This window comes from Cupressus sempervirens, chromosome 7 (assembly GCF_028749045.1).
Source record: "Cupressus sempervirens isolate cs-2001-9-10 chromosome 7, ASM2874904v1, whole genome shotgun sequence".
NCBI classification, from domain to species: domain Eukaryota; kingdom Viridiplantae; phylum Streptophyta; class Pinopsida; order Cupressales; family Cupressaceae; genus Cupressus; species Cupressus sempervirens.
The window spans coordinates 163,943,973-163,967,707 of record NC_143124.1 but is presented as its reverse complement, the minus strand read 5'-3'; the positions used below and the strand labels follow the sequence as shown (position 1 = coordinate 163,967,707).

The window sequence follows — 23,735 nt, the reverse complement described above, 5'->3', positions numbered from 1 at the left end:
CAACTAAATTTCATAAATTATTTTTTTGATAGTTGATTTCTTTAAATATTGCCCATCAACAATTACTTAGTACATCTCATCTTTTTTCTACATAGGAGCTTGTAGTTTTGAAGAATCTAATAGCAAAGAATTTGAAGAAGATATTGTAGCAAAGGTATATTTGGTGTTCCTTTTTAAGTGAAAATGTGATTGGAAATTTTGTATATTGTCATATTTCACTTGCAGAAAGGTCAAATTGTAAATAGAGGTGAAGTTGTATGTATTTAAGTTCCTTCTTCATTATTTATAATGCTCTTGATTCCTCCTTTGTAGCTATAAAAATACTTGTTTATTTTCACCTTTCCAGATACCCTTTACCAGGTTGTTCAAGATTCTAAAATATCTTGGGCTGACTGCATTCTAGCATGTCCTAACTCCTACTTGGTTTAGAGACCTAACTCCTTTTTACATGTGTCTTCCTCTTACTACTCCATCTGCAGGTTGCAAACAAATCATCCTTCTTCCACCAATGAGTCATTCCATTCAAGAAAGACCATGTCTGATGATATCAACGCATAAAAAAATAGGAAGACAATTGCTAGACTGTAGTCTAACTTAAAAAGAAAAGGTGATGGAAAATGTTATTGACCTTGTAAAATGTGTAAGGGCTTAAAGACTCAAAGATATCTAATCACAATAGTTGAGCAACATTGTAGGCAACATGGTCACATTGAAGGGGGAAATGAGTATCGCCCATTGGTATGTATTTTAATAGTTTATAAATTACATAAGACATGATTTGATGATGAAATCATGGTCATGGTTAATATAAGGTCATCATTTTTGTATAGGTCAACATCCCTAGGTTTCATGTTATGGACCATGACAATTCGGAGAATACAAATTTCCAAACGAGGGAACATGGAGGTGCAAATATTAAAGTAGAAGGTAATGATACCATGGAAGAAGACTAGGATGATGAAGATCATGATGATCAAAATGATCACAATGATCAAGATGATGACAATGATGATGATGATGCAGAGCTTGATGTACCTTTACTTGAGAAGGCACACCAGTCCCTATATGAAGGCTCCAAAACAACTCTTCTTGCCGTTGTATTTCTATTGGTGAACTTGAAGGTTATGAATGGTTTATCCAATATAGCAATGACACGTATGCTAAGGTATGTCATCTTCTTTCATTATTTTACTCATAGTTCCCTTATAATTAACATTGGGTTCGTGTAGCAATTAATATTCTTTAAATTAAGAAATTATATTTTTGGTCATAGGTTGATAGGTGAGTGTTTGTTACCACCATCAAACATTCTACCTTACTCATACCGAGAATTATCTTCCATCATGAAAGATATTGGAATGGAGTATCAAACAATACATGCATGTCCGAATAATCATATTATATATCATAAACAACATGAATATGCAACACAATGCCCTACTTGTCATATTAGTAGATATCAATCAGATCGATTAACAAAAAAGGTGCCTCGCAAGGCTCTTCAGCATATTCCCATTATTCCACATCTGCAACGATTATTCAAGTGCAATAGCTTGGCACAATTTATGGATTACCATGCACACAATAGAAGTCAAGATGAAATTATGTGAATGCCTACAGATGGTTCAAAATTTAAGGAAATAGAGGAAAAATGGCCACACTTTAAAGAAGAACCTCATAATCTCAAGTTTTCATTGGTAGCAAATGATGTCAATCCTTATGGAGAGATGAGATCTACTTACTCGATGTGGCTTGTTTTTGTTATCAACAATAACATACCTCCTTGGTTGTCCATAAAGAGAGAGCACATAATGGTGACACTGATTGTTCCAAGTATTTTTTGATTTAGTGGTCATCTAAATTAATTTATTATTACTAATCCATCAAATGGTCAAAATAATTATGTAATTTTTTTGCTCATTCAACTAGGTAAGTACCAAGTTAAAGATATCAACGTATATATTGAACCCCTTATTGATGAGTTGGTGGTGTTATGGAATGGGGTTACTATGTATGACATTTGTAGACCAATAGGAAAAAGACAATTTCAATTTCATGTAATGCTTGTATGGACAATACACGATGTCCATGGGCTAACACATTTTTGTGGTATGTTCTCTTCTTGGCACCTCTTTTTTGGTATGTCAAAGTTAACACCTTTAATCCAATTATACACGATCTTGTAGGTCTTCAGAAAGAGGGTAAATTTGCATGTCCATTTTGTGGTCCAAAGACGAAATCTCATCATTTAAAAAGTTTAAGAAAGCAGGTGTTTGATGAGAATAGACACTTTCTGCATAGAAATCGTAAGTACCAAGTTACCAAAAAACATCTTTTCAATGGTCTAGAAGAGACTACATCAAAGCCACAAAGAATGACACCTTGCCTATGGAAGTTGGCATACAATAAAATAAATCATCAAGGTGATGTCATTCCATTTGATGGTTTTTGTTTCAAATTTATATTTTGATATTGTGTTTTGTTTACTGATGATGTGATTGATGCTTGTGAAGGTCATCAAGACATCAATGACCAACTTCCAAAAGGACTAAAAATTTATCGTATGCAATTTACTAGGTTTTCATACTACGAACAACTCTCAATTGTGCATTTGTTTGATCCTATGCATATTGGAAAGAATGTAGCAGAGACATTATGGAAAATCTTAGATGGAAGGTGTGACAAAGATCAAATTGTCAAAACTTGTAGTGACATTGAAGAATCCAACCATACAATGAAAAATGGCATTCAATCAAATAACAATGGAGACTAGATTGATACAAGTGCCCTTAGTTGTTTATTGTCAGAGCAGCAGAGCAATGCTATAAAAGAAGTCATAAAAAAATATGATTTCCCACAAGATTTTCTATGAACATAAACAATGTCATATCAAATAAAAGTGAATTTGGGCCAGGGTTGAAAACACATGATTGGCATGCATTTATTAAGGTAATTCATGTTATTTTGTATTCACTATATATTTATATACTACATGTAGTTTCAATTGCATTCTTTTATAAAATATTGATAAGATCATTTTACAAATATTGTAGTACGTTCTACCTCTATCCCTCCCACGCCCCTTCGCCAACAATGTCAAACAGATTATATATGATCTTGGAAAATACATGAGGTGGTTTTCATCTAAAGAAATCAATAAAGAAGATATAAAATATTGGAAGAGAAAAATTCCTCTTTTGATGTGTGAAATGCAAAAGTATCTACCTCCAAGTTTTTTCAATGCATAAGAACACTACCTCATACATCAAGTTAAGGAGATTGAATTGTGTGGACCTGTACCAACTAGGTCAATATGGATGGTTGAGAGGCACTTGAAATTTTTGAAAGGCTTGGTTTGATAGAGAGCACATCCTGAGGGTTCTATGGTGGAGGGATATATGGTATACCAGACCATGGTGTACATTAGTTAATAGCTTCCTAAGTTTGCAGCAAAGATCCATGTAGATCGTATTTGGGATCCCAACTCAATTAACAAATTTGAAGGGGAGTACTTGATAGGCAAAGGTAGATCAAGGAAAGTGAGAGGTAAATATAAGATGTTATTGTAGTTAATTAGTTCTTATAAATCTTCAATATAAGTTTTTTAAAATTGGTGTATTTTTTTGAAACAGGTGGCCGAGAGTGGGATGCAATACATTAGTATATTGCTAACAATCTTGATTGGATGATGGAATGGATTGAATGATGTCAAAAAAATGGTTTCTCATTAACATGGGAAGGTGTTGCTTCATTGGTTATAGAAGCTCATCATAATGGAGATTCCAATTTTATTCCGATGGTAGTTGATCTAGTAAACGGTTTAAGAGGTGGAGAGATACATAGAAATTTATTAATGATCATAACTTGACGTATGTTTTGTATCAACTTACGATGCAAATAATTTACACACACTTCAAAAATTGCAGGTCAAGCACCACAAAGCTATGTACTATCATAACCACAAATTGTGCATAAAAAGGTTGGATGACATAAAAAAAACTTGTGATTCTGGGATAACTGCAATTTTTGAGGTCACCAATATATCATCTAGAAATGACATACATCCTCAACAATCTCAAAATCAATACTATGGCATCTTGGATGATATAATTGAGTGTGAATTTAAAACCTTCAAAGTAGTTCTATTCATCATCAAATGGTACAGGTTATGACTAAATCAAAATGATCTAGATAGAACAGTTATTCAACATGATAATGGATTTACAATGATCAATGCAAGGTCGTTTGAGCCAGTTGGAGATGAGCCCTATGTTCTTCCAAGCCAATGTGAGAAAGTGTTTTACTCTGAGGTTCCACATAAATAGGGTTGGTCATTTGTTGTTAGACATGATCCAAGAGGAAGGCCGATAAAGTATAATGTTATGGAAGAAGAAGATATTGAAGATGATGAAGAAGTAGATGATGAAGATCAAGATGATGGTGATGATGATGATGGTGATGGTGATGATGATGATGATGGTGATGGTGATGATGGCGATGATGATGGTGATGATGGCAATGATGATGACAATGATGGCAATGATGATGGCATTGATGATGGTGATGATGGCGATGATGATGATGATGAAGATAATCAATGACTACAAACATCATCACCCCTTCTGTTGATGATCTTGCATTCCATATATAAGGTAAATTTGTTCATGTTTATGATGTTGCATATTGTTCATGTTGTCTTCTAAGTTATTTGTAGCATGCACATATCATGTAATTTTTAGCTAACTTAAGATAAATGATTAACATATGCAGGAAATTTGATTACATATTTATTGTGTTCATTTCTAATGATTACAACATATGTTATTTATAGTTACCAATTTTTATGTAGTATCTTCTTATGACCCTTTTTGCAAATAGTTAATTGACTAAAGGTACATCATCACCCCTTCTATTGATGATCTTGCATTCCATATATAAGGGAAATTTGTTCATGCTTACGATGTTGCCTATTGTTAATGTTGTCTTCTAAGTTATTTGTAGCAAACATGTATCATGTAATTTTTAGCTAACTTAAGGTAAATGATTAACATATTCAGGAAATTTGATTACATATTTATTGTGTTCATTTCTAATTATTACAACATATATTATTTATAATTACCAATGTTTATATTGTGTCTGATTGTCACCCTTTTTGCAAATAGTCAATTGACTACAGGAAATTTGACCCGTTTTCTGTGGATTGTGCATTGTGACATGGATCAATAGGTATAAGTCAATAAATAGACATAATTTTCTTATATTCTTCTTGTTTATCATTGAGCATGTATGTTATAAATAGACATATTATATAATCATATAATGTATATATAGACAAAGAAGGTCCATATAGAAATATAATTGTATAATCACTTTCACTTTCCATTTGATGGATTGCAGGACCCAGCAAATAGGTACTTGTCAGATCTATCTACATCGAATGAGGGAAATGAGGAACTGGTAGATGAAATCTCTACATGTAGTACGACTAAAATAAGGAGATCAACTAGAGGTTAAAAGAATAGAAAAAAAATTGATAAATGCATGCAATTTTTCCTTGCTAATGGGGGGTCATGTTCTTATGATGATGAGACCAAAGGCGACATCAAGGTGCCCTTTTGATACTCACACATTGAGAAAGAATGGGTACCTAATGAGCTACCTCCAATTAACACAAATTTTTGTGTTAATTAGAGGATATATCGCATTGCTCCATCCTCATTACATGGTTTGGGCCTATTTTCCATGGATGGGATAAAGGTATGTTACAAAAAAGTTGTCGAATTGTTCAAGTGTGTTGGTCCATGTTACAATTACAATGATTGGATGTGAATTGTTTGATATAAAAAAAAGTATGCATAGGTATGGGGTATTAGCTAATTATATAAAATGGAAAGAAAATGATCAAAGTAAAAGATTTTCTATGTACATTGATGGGAGACCAAAAGAAATAGGTAATATTGTAGATTTTATAAATAATACGCGGCCTTCTTCAACTAGTAAGCAACCCAATTGCATATTTGAGGTGCATGAGGGGAATGAAGTTTTTGTTTGTGCAATAAAATCAACAAGTGTAGGGGAAGAACTACTAATGAATTACCATTTAAATCACATAGATACAAACAAAGTTACTATCATGAGGGTTGTAAGTACTATTTACCATTTTGTTAATAAGTTTTTTTTTGCTGTCTATTGCTTTCAGTTAGCTGAATTTTTTATGTTTAATCTTTCTGACAGGACGATATGGATCCGATAGATGATAGAGGTCACCAGGATGCTACTCCCACCCCTTCTTTAGTAAGGGTAAACCTTTTTGAAATTGTACAAATTAGATAGTTGAAAAATGTTATATTGTTACATTATTTTATTTACAGTGTAAGTACTATTTATCATTTTGTTAATAAGTTTTTTTTTGCTATCTATTGCTTTTAGTTAGCTGAATTTTTTATGTTTAATCTTTGTGACAGGATGATATGGATCCAACAGATGATAGAGGTCACTAGGATGCTACTCCCACCCCTTCTTCAGCAAGGGTAAACCTTTTTGAAATTGTACAAATTAGATAGTTGAAAAATGTTATATTATTACGTTATTTTATTTATGGTAAAGCAGCATTAGTAAGTATCGAGCCACTAGCTACGCCTTCTAATGAGGATATTGTTGAAACTCCCAATTTCATAAAAATGTTGACGAAATTTTTAAAAAAAATTAATTTAGAAGTAATGAAATTTTTGGATGAGGCAAATATGCAATTCGAGGAGATGATGAAGAGGCTATCAAATTTGAGAGCGCAAGCTCATCGTTATGAAGTAAGCTCTAATGAATATTTAGTTATAAAAAAAGTTCAATAAAGATTTATATTTTATAATCTTTTATGTTGTGAAGTAAAATATGTAATATGTGCAAAAATACTTTATTGATGCAATTTTTTTAAAGAGTTGTAAGAAAAATTAACTACTAAATTCTTGTTATACAGTAATTTTTGGCAACTGATCCACAACTTGGTCAAGGAAAATGCGGTGAGGCCAGTAGTAGCAGACCTCTGAGTGCCACTGGTAAAATAATCTTTTAGTTGACAAGTTACAAGGAATTTTTTATTTCGACCATTCAAAACTTCTTAACGCTTGCTTTTATTATTTCAGAATGTCTTTGCTAACGATGTATTGTTCAAGTCATCCAGTGCAAGAGACTCCTATGAGGTTGATGGATACCCATACAAGATTACCGACTGCAATTTCAGCAACAAGAGAATTTCTAGCTGGTAAATCATTATTTTGCTATATTTGGTTTTGTGTTAATTATGAGTTGATAATATGTACTTTAATCTTGGGTGCATCATGTAGTGTATTATTTTTTTTGTGGTAGGAGATGCACCATCTGGTATGCCACCAAATGTGGATCATAGTGCATTTATTGGTGATAATTCACTATCATTTCTTGGAGCTACCCATATTTCTAGCATGGGAGCTATGCAGACAGCATTGTTGATTGACGATAATGAATCAATGCCTTTGAAATGTCCTAAGATTCTAGGTACTTTAAATAATTATTTTTTATATTTTAATAAGGATTTTCTTGCAAGATGTAAACATGATAGGAAGTGGTGAATGCAAGGGCTTTTGATGTGGAGTGATGCCTCATGACCTTCTTTAGTATGTCGTATTGTGCAAGTTGTTTAATTATTATGGAATTCCTTTTTATTAGGGGTTTGGTAGGATCATCTGAATTATCAATGACCTTTTGTCTATACTAGTAATTCTCTAGTTTAGTAATTCGGTACATTGCAATTTCATGCTTTCAGTAGAAGATACTAACTTCTTTTTTGGTCAATTTTGGTCAAGTTGATCCTCCAACGTTGAAATAGATCACTAAAAAGATGAAATGTATCTCATTTTATATATTTTTTATTCACTATGAAAAGTATTCTTCACATGATTCATTTTAATGGTTATTACTATTAATTATCCCATGACATTTTTTGCAGGAAATGATACATTTTATAAGAGGCTTTATGACCTCATGCTGCGAAGATTCGGGCCCACCATACGTAAATGGTGGAACATCATAATTGAACTAATTTTATCCCACTATTTTTTTTCATGTCATTAATTGGTGCAACATTTTTCCTTTCATTCGGGTCTTTTCTTATATTAGCTATATCTAACAATTTTGTGTTTTTTCTTAAAAGGTGGAACTACCAAGATAAAAAATTAAAAGATGAACTCATCAAAGATATAGAGCATGAGTTTGGAAGTAATATTTTTTATCATAAGAAATTATTACAAAAAGCTTCCAGACATATTAAGGTTGTGAGGGACACATATAGAAAGAGCCTCGTTCTAAACCCGAAGGACAAGCATCCTCCCTTTGTTTTAGTGAGGGATTGGAATGAGTTCATTTTGGATGCAAAGGAGAAAGGGGAACATCCAAAAGAAATTACACCAACAAATCCAAAAAGGTATGCAATAGTATTAACTACTAGTACATTAATGAGAAAATTTAGGGTTCAACTTCAGTATCAACAATTTCAACTTGCTCAATTTAATCTATCTATTGATGAAAGGTATGTAATTCATATGCTGACACAATTGCTTATAAATCTCAATCTCAATCTAGGCATAAATCCTACATAAGATATAACTGACACAACTTCTTATAAATCCTAAAGTCATATGCTGACATAGCTTATCAATCTCAATCTCAATGCTGACACAACTGTATATATCTCAATCTGGGCATAAATCCTACATAAGATATAAATAGTGCGCTTATAACTTCACATATAGCTATATTATGTCTTGAAAATATAGTAATGCCCAACTACATGTACCATAGTTGTATGTGTTAGCAGTATAGGTGATAAATGATATTCAGTAATTGTAATGACAAGTACAATTTTTTTGAAAAACTTTGCAAGAATTTTACTAATGGTCAATCTCCTAAAAGTAATAAGCATCACGTTCAATGCCAGAAACACAAGTTAATGAAAACAATCATGTTCCTATATTTGAGGACTACAACAACCCTTGTAGATTTATATTTATTGGTATTGTGGAGAGATGATCCAGCCTACACTAGGTAAGACAAACTATTTGAGACTTCATTTGGATGACATGATGTATGTTACCTATAGACCATGGCTAGGCATAGAGCCATAAGATGGTGTCTTCTCCTAGCTAAGATTCATGTTGGTATCTTAGCCATTGAATGGTCATTCTTCATTGAAGATAGAGAGATTTCTGCTAACCCATGTCTAGAGACAGTTTGACTATCAATACAATATATCACAGGAGTACTGTAGTTACACCTACTTCACCAAGGAGGTAAAGAAAGGTTGTTCTCCTAGATTGGACCCAATTAGATGTATGGAAGATGTTAGTGGCCTTACCATTTATAGGTGGGACTACTTTCTAGATGTAGTGAATGATGGTGTCACTCCCTAGTACATAGAGCATTTGGCCACACTTTCATTTCCTGATATAACTGATCCTATAGGGGTAGTTAGTCAGGTACCACACCTTGATGTTCAACAACCACAAGAACATCATTTGAGGGAGGAGAGACCATTATAATGGCCACTGGTAGTTCTTGTTACATTAATTCTCATGTTGTTAGATTGGATCTTAGATCGAACAACAATGAATAGGCATATAGGCCTACTCATGTGAGAACTCATAGAGAGATGAGCACCATGGGTGTAGTAGGAGGTGATGCCAAGAGACATAGGGTAGAGGAGCCACCATAATAGGATGTGGGTGGAGGAGGGGATGATGACATGCCAAATTAGCCTCCACAAGTTTCACCCATAAGAGATGTATTAGCATAGACTCAAGATTCTCTATGACATGTGAGGGAGAGATTGAGGACTTCTCAGAGGTAGGTGGGCAAGTTATAGGTGCAAGTTATAGTTAGAGATGCATGACTAGCTAGAAGAGGGGAGCTATGAGATAGTAGATCTATGGTCTGAGATCATAGAGCTAAAGAGATAGATAGAGTTAGATCGAGATGATACCTATCATCATACCTCTTGGGTTGCTCATTATTATGTAGTATATGAAAATGCAGTACCTCTAGCTCAACATGTCTCAAGGTTCTTTGATTATGCTTGAGCTTTTGATGGTGTAGTGTCTCCTGCACATGTAGATGTTACTCCTCCTCCTCTTGGTGATGAGGGGGAAGGCTATAGTTAGGTCCATGCTATCTTTTGTTCCTTTTTGTATCTTTATATTGATCATGAGATTCATTGTATATTTGATGTATCATTTTGAGACTTGAGATATTGATAGTGCTCTGATTAGCACTTAGTTTTGATCTTTTGATTGTATCACCCCTCCAACATATCAATGATATATATATGATACTAGATGTGAATTGTCCACTCTTAGAAAGCATTAGAATTATTGATTGCAGTTTTCCTAGTAAGATAATGGTGAGATTTTGTTTACCTAAATGTCTCTATTTGGAAACTGACACTCAACTTCTGGAACATTTTGCAAAAGTGAAATCAATCAGGAAAATCACTTGTTCTAATGATGAAAATTTTGCTAATGTCAAAGTTCTACAATTTTTTCCTTATTTGGAGGAGTTGTGCATGCATTCTCCATTATTGGCTATGTCCCCTACAAGTGTAAGCATTTATGTCATTTTAATCTGCATGAAAGCATTTGTTTGCAAGCACTTAAAGTTATGATTTTTTTTTTGGAAAACTCTAACCCAAATTTCATTCTTATAAATAATGCTAATAATTTCTTCTATTTTTTCCACTCTATGAAATTTACTACTTCTTAAACTCTTATACCTTATTTATAGGATCAAAATTATGTGGCATTATTAAAGCGAATGGTTTAAACATGATCACATACTAATCTTCATAATTTCTACACTAAAAGTGTTAAAGTTGACTTTTTATCGTTTCTATCCTTAATTCTTCTTTTACTGTGTGACTTTTAAGAATAGTTGAAGCTTATCTAAACAATTTTCTATCCAACAATCAGCTTTAAAATCGTTTGTTGTGGATGTAGACTATACAAAACATCCTCCAAACTATGATATAATGTTTTTAATCTTCACAAACATTTTGAATGGTGCTCCACTACTAGAAGCAATCAAAATAAACATAGATTAAGACAAGTCTTAAGTCATGAGTCTTTTTCTAGAATAATGCTAGGTAGTTCTTGTTAGTTGCTAGTTATCTGAGAAAATCAGTGGGGATTTTGTTTTAGTTAGAACCACTATTTATAAAATCAATTCCATGTAGTGAGGAGGCTAAAGAAGAACTTGATGCACAAAGGTGATATCTTTTAAATTGAAAACAAAAAAATACTTACTTTTCAGCTACTGGTAATAAGGAATGCTACTAAAACAATCTAAAATCTGACATTCACCCTCAAGTTTATACCTATTTCAGCCTTGGGGATAAAAACACTTTGAGTGTGGAACCTATGGATACTCTGCAAGACATCAAGAACTAGCAGGTAATGATACCAAGGTAATGCTACCAGACTCATGCCTTTCCACTAAGTGTATAGAATCTAAACTGCAGTTTGAACCAGTGGTTCCTCCATGAAGCGCCCCCCCCTCCCCCCCCCCCCCCCCCCCCCCAATTTACCAAATATGTTCACATCCCATTCAACTAGATTGACTTATCTTTGATGGAAAAAAAAATTAATCTATAAAATCTACTAGCTTTTTGAACTTTTAGCTTATCGTTTACTTTGTGTGACAATGGATGATATAGACTGTCAAAATTGATGTATCATTTTATGGAGAGGCATGTCAAAATATGGATAAATAGCATGAACTCCATGGATAAATAGCATGATTACACATGTCAATTAAAGGTATGATGCTATAATTTCTTCCCTTTTTTCAAATTTTGGTTGAACATGCTACTTTATGCTAAAACCTTCGTACCAATATATAATAATCCAGTATTTAGTATTGATCTTTATATCTATATCATCTAACATATTTCAAACTTTTCATAGGTTGCAGGACACATCAAAGGCAACAAAGGTGAGGCTAGAAAAGGTTGGGCAGCATAGACTTGGCTCTGGGGGATATTCGAAAATCAAAGCACGCGTTGTAAGTAGCAATAAATGAATTGCAAAGAAAAATTATTTATAAAATGAAAATAATTTTGTTAATTAATAAAAAAATGCAGGGCACTGATTTTAATCTAGAGGCCACAAAAGAACACAAAAAAATTGCCTTCAAGCAAGACTATGTAGCAGTGGTTGAATGCCTACGGAAAACTTCCATTGCCCCAACCAAATAGTCTCCTGCATCATGTGCATAGGTAAATATGCCAAAATATATATTAGAAATTGAATACTTGAGAAACAATTTATTTGATAATAATGTGCATGAAATTGCAATGTAGCCTGTTAATCGTGACACAGATCATACGCAACATCATGAAGCCCTTAATGTGCATTGTACTATCGATGGAGGTGCTCATTTGCTATTTAAAACTAATTATATAATTATTAATACAATTTAACATTTTAATTGAACTTGGTGTAACCTTTTTGTGTTGAGGATATAGAATCATGTCGTGTTGAATGACTGTTAGAGGATGTTCAGACTGATTAGCAAGTAGATCATGTCACACATTCAGGCAAAGAAAATCTATGTTTTGTTCTTTTAAATTTATTTTTTGATTTATAGTTCTTTTACTTAAATAAAAACTCGTAATTCACTAATATAAAATGGTGCGAATTTAACTCATGAAGTACTTGTTATTGCAGTGGACTCCCCTTTGGTGCAATGGCCTCATGATGTTCCTGAATGGATGAGGAGGAGACATGTGTTAGAACCAGTAGAGGAGGGGGATGATGAGGACATTGATACTCCTCTTAGAAATTTTATGAAAAAAAGAAACAACAAGAAAGCAAAAAAGATATGATTATTCATGAATGACTTACTCTTGAATATTGTTAATGAATATTATTTATTAATGTTGGGTGTTAATGAATATTGTGTTAATGAATTATTCATGAATGACTTACTCTTGAATGTTGTGTGTTAACGAATTTTGTGTTAATGAATTATTCACGAATGTTGTGTGTTTATGAATTTTATGCGTTAATGAATGTTATCATGTGATTATAATGATTGAATATTATATTTCAAAAATGGATAAATTGAATGTTATTAAATGTTAATGGGGATGATGAGGACATTGATATTCCTCTTAGAAATTTTATGAAAAAAAGAAATGGCAAGAAAGAAAAAAAGATATGATTATTCATGAATGACTTACTCTTGAATATTGTTAATGAATATTGTGTTAATGAATATTATTCATTAATGTTGGGTGTTAATGAATATTGTATTATTGAATTATTCATGAATGACTTACTCTTGAATTATTCATGAATGTTGTGTGTTTATGAATTTTATGTGTTAATGAATGTTATCATGTGATTATAATGATTGAATGTTATATTTCAAAAATGGATGAATTGAATGTTATTAAATGTTAACGGGGAATTTAGAGTGATGTTAGGGGGGGGGGGGGGAGGGGCCAAATGAGCTTCCACCTTCACGTGGTTAGCCCTGTTAAGTAGAGAATATTTAACTATTCTCAAAACCAAGTGAAGCTTAAACTTTAAAGATAAGCTTATAGTTAATAGTGACAACCAATTAGAAAGTCGAAATGAAGTTCTTTGTTACAAGTACCTTTTTAGTTTTTAAAGTACGATATCATGTTTTAATATTGTATAGTTTTTTTCTTGAGTTAAAGTATTATTTTACTATAACAACATAATTTATGACCATTTTAGTCACTATTCTAACATTGCTTTGTGAAAAATCCTATTTTGGCAAAGATGGTGATACATGGTGCTATCTATTCCTTAGGAGATTGGATTTCACAAGTCTATATCTCAGCATCAACATGGAAAATGATGTGAAATTGCACTTTCCTTAGTCATGGTTGCATACCTACTGCACTCTTTCATTTGAAAAATGAATAGAAATACCATATCTAGTAGCTTCTCTATGTTGTATTCATTTATTGGTAATGATTCAATGTCATGCCATTTGATGGTAGCTTCTAGAGTTTCATTTAGTTGTAAGGTGTGTCTTATCTTTTCAAGTTTGTATACTCCATTTGGTAGTTTGGTATTAATTGATGATGTTTGGGATCTTCTACCTTTATTGCAGTCTTCATCATCATCCAACTTGTTGTTCGGTATTTTCCATGCTATCCTCTATTTCCATGGTCTTTAGCATGGTTGTGTATTTTATCTATCTAGTTCAAAGACTCTATGCGCCTAAGGTGGAAGCCATTTAGAACTAACAGTTGGAGAGATTGTGTTTCCCCTCGTAAAACTAGAAAATGTCACGAGTTTAAGGTCAAGAAGGAAGAAGCCGTAACATTTTGAGTAGAAAAATATTCTTAAAATAACATATTTAGTTGATTCTTTGGTGATGTTTCTTATTTCAATTCAATTGATTTTGGTTGTCAACCAAATTCCTAACTCCAATGTATATTTTATTATAGTGCTACATTTTCATAGGGATCTAAGTAAAATGACAATTGACTATTATTTATATTTGAGAATTTGTGTTGTGCCTTACTATGATCCTCTGATAATAGAGGAGAAATCAATTTGAATTTGTTTCTCATGTCCCATGTTGGATGCTTCTTCTTGTGTAACTAACCACTTTTGATGTGGGTTATGAAATCTGATGCTAGTATGCTATTACACTACCATTTATTATAGAGTAGATGTAATAAGTATCTCTGAATATACTATAAGGATCTCTAAACATGAGTAAAGCAGTATTACATAACATAGATCTGAACTCAAAATTCATGATGTTTTCCACTCTGGAGAAAGAGGGGAACTTAATATACTTGTAATACACCCCATCAGAAGAGATCCATTGGATGGTTTTTGTTGGGGTTTGACTCTCCTAGTGTAGTGCTAAGCTAGGCTTCAAGGTGCTAGTATATTTGCTCTTGTTGGTGGTTCTAGACCTGCTAAATGCTCTAGATAATTGTCTGTCAAATTTTGGCTGAAGGAGCTATGCTTGGGTTTTCAAGTCTTATACAAAGTTTGTCCTCTTTTGTGGTGATAACATGGACTTTTATTAGTGCAGAAGTATGGTCTATAAAATCTTAGAGTCTCTAGTGCCTCTAAGATTTACACAGTTGGGTGACTAATTCTTTGAAGTCCCTAATGTTTGGTGACATTGAGCTATACCTATGTGGGTTATGTTTGGGTTTTCCTTCCTCATCTTCATTTCACTTTTGTGATTTGTTTTGCTCGAGGCCATTGGAAATTCCCTTTGCTAGTTCCTAAAATTGGATGGATCTAGTACAATTTTGGGCTATTCTATGTTTGTATTCTAGTTGAAATAGAGATCTCTCCACTTCAAACATGGTTGATGAGAGGCCATGGGTGAAGCATTGAATATGAGGGTTTTCCATTTTGTTGTAGAGATTGCATCTCTATAGGATACACGCCTAATGATTGTCATTTTGTGTTGGATAAGTGTTGTCACTTGATGGAGGGCCATGAAAAATGACCATTTGACAATTAGAGCTTCTAATTCTATTTTAGATTTTCCTTTTGAGGACTTGTTTTCTAATGAAGAAGAAACTTTTTTTGATTATATTGATGCTTCTCATTATGTTGGTCTGAGCTAGACTTCTATCGCTTCCATTCTTGTCACAATTTTGGATGTTAGACAGTATTTCAAGTGCGATGTCTACTAGCCTTGTGGCCTATGTTGTTGAAGTTACCACTCCCACTTTTGTTTTGAATAAAATTCTACTGATAATGCTGACTCTTAAATAATAACTCTTGGGCCTTATTGACAGGTTGTAGTGGGGTTTCCTTTGTTGCAATCCTAATAATAGTGTTGCTTAGACTTTTTTCCAAGTACATAGGAAGAGGTTTTTTTTGTTATGTTGTTGATGCCCTATGTTTATGCTTTCATCCCTTGTTTGTGTAAAGGTTAACAACCCCTTGTTTTGGCTGTTATAGAAAAACAACATATCAATATCATCCTTTCAGATTGAACAATACTAGATGAGTAATGATACTATCTTGAAAAATACAAGAAGCCAAGACTACAATATACACTCATTTGATGAAGCAAATAAAATCCTTCCAACAATAATTAGTCAGAACTATCAAAGTGAATTTTTAGGATTGTATAAACACAATTGGAAAATGGATCAAGAAGATTTCATGTCTTTCTCATGGAAACTTTGGTTATTATGTATAAAATTGGCCACATTCTTTTAACAATTATTTTCATGTTATCCGTAGAATTTTTTTTATCATTTAAGTTTCTTGTTCTTGCAAGATGAACTACGAGATGCAGTGTTACTGGTGTTTGCAAATAAGTAGGATATTCCTAATGCAATGAATGCTGTAGAGATCATGATAAACTTGGGTTGCATTCTCTTAGGCAGTGACACTTGTGAGTATTGCATTCTTTATAATTTTCAGTATTAAAAATTGTAGATACTAATCATCTATTATGCTGCACTATTTCTACTTTGCATATAGTTTATCATCACTCTAGTAAATGAGAAAAAAATTGGAATGTTAAGTGTTTCTTGTGAAATAACATGTATCATGTCCTAAGGTATATACAAAGCATCTGTGATAGTTTGTTAGAAATAAATCCTTTTATTTTAGTTCTTATGGCTTTTGTTTTATTTTGCAAGTTTGAAAGATTACAGTGGAATAGGGTTCAATAATTTTGTATTACAAAAATGTCTTATTTCTTTATTGATATAGATAGATTGAGGAGGTAAAAAATTAGTTTTGATGCATACTCATATGTAGGATGCAAACTTATTTTGATGTGACATTATGTGTGTTCTCTTTCACATTTTACTATTAATTTTCTATCCAATTTAATGACCCAAAACTACTGAGAAAAATTGTGAAGGTCACAATTGCTATTAAAATCTTGTACTACCTTTTTATGTTTATCGCTTACCTATCTGCAACTCCACAATCAATATTGATAGTCTCTTGCCCTCACCGTACAATTGAACTACTTTAGTTTTATTGATGCAGCTGAACTATGATTGCTTTTTGTGTTCTTGACAAATCGTAAGCTTTCAACTTTTGTGAGGCCATTACGGATGCAAATGAACAACTAGTGAGGTTTCAATTTTAAGGCAATTTTTTGTTTCTATAATGTATAGTTCAATTGCTAGAAATATTTCATCTAGATTGTTAATTGATAGATTGTTAACTTTTCATGTCATTTTCAACTTTGGTTGGGTAGTTCTCCTTGCATTTGTAAATTGTAAATCTTGTTGCAGTCTTTAGCCCAATGATAGTTTGGTATTACATCTAGGGTGATAACATAGTTGACTTAAAACTTTACATTAAAGAAAACATCAAGGGATAATATTTGAATTGTGGATATTTGTAAATTATGTTGGTTTTAGACATAGTTATAGTTATAGTTATATATGCACTCTTATGATGATGTGATTGAGACTGTAATTTTTTTTCTCACATTTATCTATTTGAAAAATAGATGAAATTATTGGCTCTCATTCCTAATAAATAACTCTTTCCTAATTTTATTCTTCCTTGCAGGAACCAAAATTTAGATGCACTGTGCCAATTATTGCAAAGGCTTTGCTCTCATAGGAGCCTTTTAAACTAGACAAAATTTGAGTTGTAAAGCATAATTGCTCAGTGGAGACTGAGGATATCATGCACATTTCTTCCTCCTTCCCATTGTCTTGTATGAAATAAATCATGTGATGAATGAAACAATGGTGTGGAGGTAGAAATGTGCACAATACCCTAACTCTCATGCACCAAGCAATTATGCTTTAGAATAAAGTTTTGTGCAGTTTAGAAGGCACCTATGAGAGCAAAGCTTTTACAATAACTAGGATAGCTTGTCAAAATTTCTACATATCTTGGTCTCCATTTTGACACAAATGGAAATAAGAATTGGTATTTTGGTCACAATTTTGACACCAAACTGGTCGCCTTTGACGTTGCTTGTATGGCACCAGTGTAGAAAAGTAAGGTGTTTTTGTCACAATTTCGATGCCAAATTGGTGTAGGTTTATGTCAAAATTTTGACTAGCGATGCTTGCAAATGAGGAAATAACAGTTCAGCTTGGACTAGGGAAATCAACAAAATTAATGTCGGTAAGTCCACCTTTATGGAGTCAAAATTTTGATGTAGAATGTATGTTGCAAAAAAATGACCAAAAAAGACCGATAGCAAGCTTGGTCACCTTATCGACCTACTCTTGTTGAAATTTCAACCTTTTTGGGTCAAAATTTAGGCCTAAATTTACTAGTGTAGAGTGCATGTAACTGCAATCTTCTTTTCTTCCTTAGCCTTCTTCTTTTCTTCTTCCAACTTCTTAGCTACTTCTTTGGCTTTCTTCCTTTTCTCTTCTTCTTCTTTCTTCTTCCTTTAAACTTCATCTTTCTTCTTCTTTTCCTCTTCCTTTTTCTTCTTCTTTTCATCTTCCTCTTTCTTATTCTTTTCATCTTCCTTTTTCTTCTTCTTTTCATCTTCCTCTTACTTATTTTTCCTTTCCTCTTCTTTATCATTAGTAAAGTTGGTATATGTTGTGATATTACCAACAATGGATTATTCAAAAATTACAAAAGGATTGTCTTTTGCATCCATAGTTATGTGAGTACTTTCCACTTGTATGGATACATATGCAATAGCAATGTGTGTGCCTCCTCTACTTCTTCTTCATTACAGGAAGGTGTGCTTGCTTCCACAGAGATTAGGCTCATAGGTTTGGACTATGCACTTACCTCTGGTACTATGGTCATGTATTTTACAATCACCTCCTCTATTTCCTTCCTAACATCCTCATAGTTTCTTCCCATCAGAAGAATTTTTCTTCTTTTGTTCCTCATCAAGGGCTCAATATCTTTCAAGATTATATCTGAGTCCTCCTTGCAGTTAGTTCCACACAACTTGTTGATCATTGGTATTCTCAATTTTATGTCTTCTTCTAACACTCTTTTCTTTATGTTCAACAACCTATTAAATAGGTCTTCTAGAATTTTGTTTTGTATACTATGAAATCTTTTAATCTAAAGTATCATATTCCTTACTATGGCATTCTCTAGCTACCTTCTATCCATATTATTGTTCAACCTATGATAGTTGTTTAATTGCATAAAATTTTCATGTTGAGGTTTTCTGCCTTAGGTTTCCATGTTTTATTGCTTGTTAAAGTTCTACATTCTTGCATTGCTTGCTCAATAGGTCTATTTATAGCTTCATCCTTTGAATCTTTAGATTTACTAACTTGCAATGTCTTCCTTCTCTTTCCTAATTATTTGGTGGTCCAGTTGACGCTTTTTCCTAGTGGATTATGTAGGTTCTTACTACTTTGTGCAACAAGTGTTTCCACCTCTAGATGCCTTCTAGGTTGATCACTTCTTGTCTTTGTTGGTTGCACTTGTGCAACTACATATGGCTCAACGGGGGCTTGTGTACATGGTTATGCAATGGTTACACCTTCTAAAGGTCTTGCAATAGCAATAAGAGTTGTTGCTATCACTTTAGACTAACCACTTGTCTTCATCTCTAATGCAATTCCTTTCACCTAATTGAACTCTTCATGCGTAATACCTAATTTCTTAAGGATGGAATCTATTAACTTTTCTAATTTCTTGTTGCTTTCCTTGTTGTGTAGTTTAGAATGAACTATTCTCATCTTCTCATCATAGATTCCCCATCTAGATCACTCAATGTCCTTTTTAGATTGAAGTATGATCTTCTCATACCCTTCTATAAGCTATGCACTTGTCTCATATCCCATGGGCTTTATGAACTTCACCCTTAGTTCTAAAGCTTCCATGCATGTGTTATCTATCTCCACCACAAAGCATATATCATCCCTGTACTTCTTGACCATGGAGGGAGGTATTTTGTACCTCTATTAAATTTTAGTTTGGAAACTCTTCATCATTATATCAATGTCATTATCTTTAACATTTTCTATCTTTGATATGTACATTAAGTCACCAATTTCATTGTGGATGCATTGCTATCCCAATTTGTCATACCTAGGAACTTCCTTGGTTCATAAAAGAATAAATCAGTCAATACAAACTCAAATCTGAATACTATGCTCTTGGTCTTCTTCAATTTTGCAATATTATCTAAAAACTACAATCTAATGATCTCACACAAATTTACTTTCCTTCCTTGAATTTCCATTACATAAGTTGTATGTAAAAATCCAATTAGTACTGAGTTAACCGTTGAACCATGGTTAAACTTGTACCCTAATATCTTGCATAATAATTTCAATACTTTGTCCTAAATTGAATCTACCTTCATTTTCCTTCCATCAAATTTTGTAAATAGGATGGTCTCAACCATCTTTATTACATTCTTTTCATTAACAAGATTACATCCCTCATTACTCAATCCTATGACCTTATGAATTAGGTCATTGTCAATTGCTACCTGTGTATCACCTAGCTAGAACATATCATCATGTACCCTTTTCAAAATGATTTGAGTCCAATCATGGTTGTTGAACTTCATATAGAGCATATACTTTACAAGACTTAAACTATCGACTTCAAGGTTAGATCATTGTTTCACATGAATCTTAAGTCCTAGTGTATATCATAATCACCTATACTTTATATCTTGCAATGAATAAAGTTTCTAATATCTTCAAGATGAAGCACATTCTTTGAAACTTGCAAAAATGTGCCTAATGGGTCATCCATAAGAAAAAAAAATGGATTTTTCTTGAATACATACCATGACCTTTCATTCACATTATAAATGGTCTAACTAGCCTTTGAAAATCAACTATATGCATTGAAAAACTTAGTTTTAGCTCTGTAAAATACCTTAAAATCATGTTTTAGGGATTCTGCAACTTTTTACTTTAAGAACTTCTTTTCGCACTTCAAATCACTATCAAATCACTCTTCAATTAAATCAAGACACTTCACATGAACAAATGGTACACATAATCTTGTTCATGATAATTAAATCATTTCAAATAATACTACACATTAAATACATATCTACCACAAATCTAAATACTAACTCTATTTGCTAGTAAACTTGTATTTTGAATACCTACCTATTAGAATCATATCTAGACCTACACACTTGGCCATAGCTTCATCTCTATGTCCTCTACCTTTTGTTAGCTGTGCAACTTCTAACTCACTCTGTAACATTATTTTTGACCAATTGATGTTCTTCCTCTTCTAAAACTACTTAATTTAGGTAGGATGAGTAACAAACAATTGTTGACTTCAATGTCTCATCAAGTGCATTGAAATACTCTTCCTCTAAAACTATATAAGATCTTTTAGAATCCTTATCTTTCACAAATGCTTCTTTAAATCCATCAACATGTTCCTTGATTGCTTCCTTCTAACTTTTATCACTGCCATTCACATTCATTCTATCATTTTTTAAATTGTTCCTTCTATAATTAGGATTCCTATTGAAGCTTCTTCTATCCATTCTACAATATATCGTTGTCTGTCTAAAGTTATTACATAACTAACATTTAGGTGCATTTATTCTCTCATTGGTTCCATTATGACTTTTAGGTGCTTTACAATTTCTTGCAATGTGTCCAAGTTTGTTACACTTGTAACACACAAACTAGTTGCTTATGCATTAGGTCTCTCTCCATCACTGGATCTACTTTGTGATCTCCCTCTTTCATTACTTGCAAGGTTAGCATTCCTAACCATTCTACTATTTGAATTATTACCATCCAACTCAGGTTTCTTACAATCTACTACTTTATGTCCATAACCATGATAATTATAACAATAGAAATTAGTAATAGCTTTAAAAGACTTACCTATGAAATCTCTTTTCATATGACCAACTTCATTGCATATGAAGCATCTACCTCTAAAATTGTGTCTTACTCCTTTGCATGGTTCATCTTGGTTAGGTTTATCAACTTTCTCTATTTTATTAGGTTCATCATGTTTCACTAACAAATCAACTAATTCAATTTCTTTTGATACTTTAGTAGTTGTACTTGATTCTACCTTACTCAGATCAAATTCTTTAGGGGATTCTATAACTAGATGTAGTTCTCTTCTAGTTTCAACTTTCTTCACTGATTTCTCTCCAATAAGATATCCAAGCCCTATGTTTTCATAAGAAGGTCTCTAGTGAAATATCTTTTCATCAATCTTCTCACTACTAGAATAAAGTTTCTCTAACTATTTCTTATCTTGTGTCAATTCTCATTTCATAATAATATTGTACTTTTCTAATTCTACATGCTCAATCTTGATAGTATCTAATTCAGATGTTACTTTATTCAACTAGGATCTAAGCTCTACATTCTTAATTTTTAGATTAGGTTCATTCTTACTACCATATTTCTTAAGACTAAAGTTCAATAATTTTCAATTTATGTTTCAAGATTTCATTTCCTTTCTTGAGATTTCCTACTTCATCATTGTTACTAGTCTACACAATTGATTCCTTACCAGATTGTAGATCATCAATCTTGTCTTTTAGTTTTTCAATGTATACTTTTGCATCTTCATACCTATCTTTTAGGTTATCTCTTTCTTCTATAAGAAGCTCAATCTATTCAAGAGCTTCTACAAGGTTTTTCTTTAACTATTCCATATTCATAAGGGTCTTACGCAATCTATTAAACTTCTTCAAAGTAACTATACTCTAATAACAATTGTTATAAGTATATAATATTGAGGGGGGGAGGTGTTGAATTGTATTCTACAAACTTTTTCCCATAACTAAATCTTGTTAATTAATTTGTAACTAAAATAAGGAAGTAAATTGACAATGTTGAAAAGTAAATATAACCATACACATAAAGAACTCATAACACCACTATTTGTTAAGGAGGGAAAACTTGGCCAAGGGAAACCCCAGTGGGGATGATACCCACAAGATGATTCACTAAACAAAAGGATACTATGAAGGATATTGACCCTATTAAGAGTCTATCAAATACATATAGTGTCTCAAGTCCTTGTTAGAGGACTAGACCTTGTTAGAAGCCTCAACCCTATTAGGAGTTGGTAGATCAAATACAATGTATGTTTGAAGAGCCCACTACCCTAACATGCATTTATACAATTTAGTTCTTCACAAGAGTAGATATACATACAATACTTTCTTACTATTGTAAACCACACTTGTTCTAGTCATACATCAGATCTTACATCACATAAGGTTTGCATAACATATAAACTTCCTTCGCAATAGTTTGCGTCACTTATATTGCTCACACATTACATTGCAATTGCTTGTATTACATTCACTAACTGCACAAGATAAGATCTTCACTTGACTTCACAAATTAGTAAATCTCTACTCAGTCAGCCTTCATGTGTTTACACACTTGAAATAATATAAAATAACTTACAAAATGACATCCACAAATTTAGCTCAACATGGCTTAGTAATTTTTTTTAAACCAAAATAATTCCTTAAGTTGTCAACTCAATTCTTTGATATGCTCTATTTTGCTTTGTCAAATACCTATACTGGTATTTCAATCATAACTCATGTCATATTTTATGTACACATCTATGCACTTAACCATGTCATAATGACATTGATATAAAGCTTTCTTCAACTATGCATAAGCTAACTCTCAATGAATCATCCATACACATCACATTTGTCTTTGTATTGCTGCATATTGTCAAACACTTAGACAATTTTCTTACTCTAAGGCCCCATTTTGTTGCAAGAATTGAAGTGGAATA

At 32.7% G+C, this 23,735-nt stretch overlaps 1 pseudogene; it reads left to right on the top strand.

The window, feature by feature from the left end:
* Positions 1-23,735, top strand: part of LOC149546031 (uncharacterized) — a 42,572-nt pseudogene that overhangs the window by 3,610 nt on the left and 15,227 nt on the right.